Source organism: Triticum aestivum, chromosome 3A, assembly GCF_018294505.1.
Source record: "Triticum aestivum cultivar Chinese Spring chromosome 3A, IWGSC CS RefSeq v2.1, whole genome shotgun sequence".
NCBI classification, from domain to species: Eukaryota; Viridiplantae; Streptophyta; class Magnoliopsida; order Poales; family Poaceae; genus Triticum; species Triticum aestivum.
In genome coordinates, this window is record NC_057800.1 from 38,648,018 (window position 1) to 38,652,790 (window position 4,773).

Sequence of the window (4,773 nt, forward strand, 5' to 3'; positions counted from 1 at the left end):
GGCCATCTACAAAAGTAGGCAAAATTCTGCAGGGTCAGATCATAAATTTATGCTGACTGACAGAAAATGACTACCATTGCAAAAATATAAATTAGCTCTATCAGGCTAATAACCAATTAGCGATCGCACCTAGTGGCTTCCTACAGTCAGCCTGGCTCTGGTACCAAGCTTGTCACGACCGGTTTTCCAATAAAAATATTTATTGAAAAGCCAATCTTTTAAGTCCAGTATGAGAGAAATCCTCCACACTGGCAGACAAATTCTTGATACAATAAGCCAGTAGCATAAAATATATTACAGGGTCGAACTACGGTTGCTCAACCAAATTATTACAAGCACGCCAATAATCATACATAATGGCGGACAGAACACAGTGGTGTGGAGACATACTACTGACTCAAGGATAGGCTGGTGGTGGAAAAACACAGCGGGGAGAGAAATACAAGACTCTACGTCTGTCATCTCATCGAGCGTCGAGGAGAGGCTCGATGAATTTATTTGGTAGCGGAAGCGGATATAAAACAGTGGCCAAATCCAGGGTCGCACAAGACTGACTGGGACTCCTCTAAGTGTCGGGCTCGCTATCGAACTCTTCATCCATGAGATCGCCTTCGTCAGCATCTGGCCAAATCAACAAGCCAGTGAGTACTTTGAAAGTACTCGCAAGACAGTTCGGACGTAAGATATAACAAATGCATGCATGGATGCAACATGATTAATTCCTTAATGCACAATAAATAAAACTGGCATAACGGGTAAGTAAAAAGGGAAAACGGCGGTAGTCCGCCTGAAATTCCACAGAACATAAATAAGGACCGATCGGGTGTCTGAAGCGACGCCTCGAAAGGTGAACAAATAAAAATAAGGAAAATGATGCCACAGTCGGGCATCTTAGCGACACCACATAAAGGGCTTTAAAAGAAATGCCACAGTCGGACGTCTGAGCGACATCACAGAAAGGGCTTTAAAAGAAATGCCACAGTCGGACGTCTGAGCGACATCACAGAAAGGGCTTTAAAAGAAATGCCACAGTCGGACGTCTGAGCGACATCACATAAAGGGCTTTAAAAGAAATGCCACAGTCGGACGTCTGAGCGACATCGCAGAAAGGGCTTTAAAAGAAATGCCACAGTCGGACGTCTGAGCGACATCGCAGAAAGGGCTTTAAAAAGAAATGCCACAGTCGGACGTCTGAGCGACATCACATAAAGGGCTTTTATTCACAAGTAAATAATACTCATAATAAACATTCAATTCATGAAAACAAACGGGTTAGTCCATCCACAGGAGTAATCATTTAACCGGACTTAGCACTCATGCGATTCACCGGAGTCTCTGTCATCAAAGCTGACAATTGATTAGGATAAGAAGGAACGAAACTTGACATGGAAGAGATGATTTGGAGGAATATATGACTCTGCAGAGTTTGTACAAAATTTTTCCCACAGTCAACGGATTTCCGTAGTCACGAAGGACTAGTTCCGTTTACGGTATTTCAGAAGAAAACACAGCTAACCGGTACACACCCATCCTACCTCTCGATGCTAGGAATCACCCTAGTCATCGTCCAAGAAAAACTTTTGAGACGGGGAGATCACAATCTCGAATAGCATGGGATCAAATTTATATACGCGCGCTCTAAGGGGTGCCCCCCTCTCGGTCCCAACCGGAAACACCCATGCCCCCTGACCGGATGACTGGCTTTAATCCAGGGCCATGGAACCATCATCACGGCCTCTCCTCTTTGGTGTGTACCATGAAAGCGGTTTGGAACTTACTAAACCATATTCCTTGCGGAAAACATGTGGTAGTACAAGGAAGGAAATGATAGGTACTGGACCGATATGGTTTGACACTGAAGTCACATAGTCTGGCGTAAGACTGGCATGCTACAACACTGCCGTCGTACCCATCCTCATGCCAACACATGGCCATTCATATTCACATTCATCCACGTATGGATCATCGAACTCACTTACCTCATTATCACATAAAATAACGTTCATCGGTATACTCACCGGCATGCCATGAAACTAACTAAATGCAAAACATGCCAAGACACTCATCATATCAAAAGTTCAAACATGCTTGCCTGGTTCAGAGTAGTCGGAGCCTAGCTCGGTGAAGTTCGCGGCTCCGTCACCTCCTTCGGTATCTACGTTTAAAGAAGATATATGCGCTAACGTAAATACCAAGGAGAGCACAGAAGGTAAACCAAATATTTTTCAAATAAATCTGATAAAAAACTAGACAAAATTTTAAAGAGAACAGAAAAAGAATCAATCAAAAATACTTTTCTGATTAAAAGTTATAAGGGTTTTTGTCCAGGGACTTATCTGTAATGAAACAGAAGATTTCCAGGGGCTAGTTTATAAAAGCAGAAAACGCTTCGGTAGCGATTACGCCAGCCCGAAGAGAAAACGTATTTGGCAGAAGGCGTTTTCAGATAACGCTTCGTTTAGAAAGGACAGAGAGGCTGACAGCGGGTCCCACTTGTCATGTTTAAATTTTCAAATGGGAGGGACGAGGCTCGTCGGCGCCCGAGAGCTGCTGTGGTCGCCGGCGGCGATCCACGGCGAGGCATGGGGATCAGAGGTTACCAATGTGCTCACCGTGTCCTTCCGCAACGGTGGGTGGTGGTGTTGGTCGCCGGTGAGCAGCACGTCGACGGCGGTCTCAACTCCGGCGGACGGTGGTTCGGGCGTGGATGGAGCTCGTCGGAGAGGGCTGCAAAGATTAAATTGAGGTGGGGGTTAGACTACTGGGTGCAAGAGAGGGCTACGGACGAGGTTTGGGCGCCGGAGGTGGCCTCACCGAAGTGAATCGAGCTGGAGGCCGAGGCGGGGCGAGGCGGCCGGAGCTGGGGGAGGAGACCTCCTCGAGGTCCCCCTAGTGGCCTGGCGGGGTGTTGGTGAGTAGTGGAGGTGCTGCGTGCACGAGAGTGAGCTCGGGACCCCTTTATATAGGCGGTCCGAGGCGGTTGCCGTGAACGAGGATCACCGGCGAGCGATTACGGTGGCGCAGTGCTCGGTCGGGGTGGTTAGGGGGTCGAGCATCATCACGGAGGTCCAACGGGTCCGTTTTGGTGTTGAACTGGCCGGGGTTTGGGTGTTAAGGGCGAGCTCGACGGAACGGTGATGGTGCGGGCCCGTCGGCGGCGGAGAGCGCGTTCCGTGCTTGCCGGCCACGGTGGCTGTGCTACGGGCGTGCGCTGGCGTGCATGAGGCCACGCGGAGAGCCAGGGAGCGATGGGCGGCGCGGAACGGCGTTCTGCCGTGGTGTGCCTCCTGTCGGCCGCCACGGGAGGTCCCGACGCCGCAGAAGACGCCGGCGAGGGCGAGCCAGCGCGCTACCGACGCCAGGAAGGCTCCACGCACGCGTGTGCAGCTTCGGACAAGAGGAAGAGGCGGCGAGGAACGTGCCAAGGGCACTGTGGCCGCGTGACTGAAACTGACGGACTGAAGATGACACTGAAAACTGAATTTTCTGAACTATGAACAGTAACAGTGCCCACCAGGTGTTCGACCGAATGAAATTGGCCTCTGGTGATTTTTCCTTGAGCTGATTTTTGGTGGAGTGGCTTCTCCTTGCTCAAATAGGCTGCCTGAATTTTGGTGGAATTTTTGGAGGAGTGTAGATATGAATTTCACCAAATTTGGCAAATCTGGTCCAAACTTGCAGAGACTGAATTTTGAAAAATTTGAAAAGAGGAGGAGTGGATCAAGATGGTTCTGGGTTGTGGGTTCAAAGGACAATCCAGGAGAATTGGTTTGAGGTCAAAACTCAAATGCAATAGGGCACTTGCTTTGAAAATCTCTCAGGCTCCAAATAATTTTCAGAATTGAATTGAGGGAAAAATAATTGGAATAAAAATCCAAAACCAGTTTGGATTAGTTGGGACAGAGAATTTAGGTTGATCACAAGTTGTAGGGGAGGTTTTGGAGGGGTTTTACCACATGGGCAAGAATGCCAAGTCATGGTGGTTCCAAGATATGAAAATCCCAAATTTCATGGAGTTTCTTTTTAAAGGAAAAAGATTAAACTCCCAAAAATACTTTTGAGAGAGAACCAACAGAGAAGAAGTTTCAAAAGGTCAAACACCAAAGTTTGAAGCCAGAATAAAAACCTTGCCAAAGAAAAGAAAGTTTCTTAAGAGGAAGGTTTTCTGGAAAATTTTAAATGGCCTCTTTTCAAAAACCACAAAGTTTTTGCTGAAACCAAAGTAAAATTTTTGGAGTGTCACACTTATGTAACTAGAAATGATTTTTGGAAAAAATAAAGAGCAAACTACAAGGCATCTATAGTTCAAATTTGACCCACTTCCAACTGAATCGACAGAAGTTCGTCTTTTTCACTAGAGGTAGATTGAAACTTTTGACACCCAACTATTTGGTCAATTGTGCATTAAATATGTCCTAGTATTTTATAAAAATGATTTGGTCCAATTTTGCAACAATTATTTGGGAGGTCCTTCACAAAAAACCCTCCTTTTGGGCACTCGAAAAATGGAAAATGGTTTTTTCGTCCAAAGAAAATGAAAACTTCCTTAGGAAACATTGTTTGCCATTCCAATATGCACCCTTGTGCACAATATGAGATCATTTGAACAAACGATGCCATGAATGTGGGCATAGGATTGATCATTTGGCTTGAAAGCCATGAATCTTCACGCAGGATAGCTCATTTCTGATAACACTTTTTTAAAAGAATTGTCGTATTACAAGTTTATTATTTTTCCTGGTAACTTGGTCATATATAATGACACAATGCGAA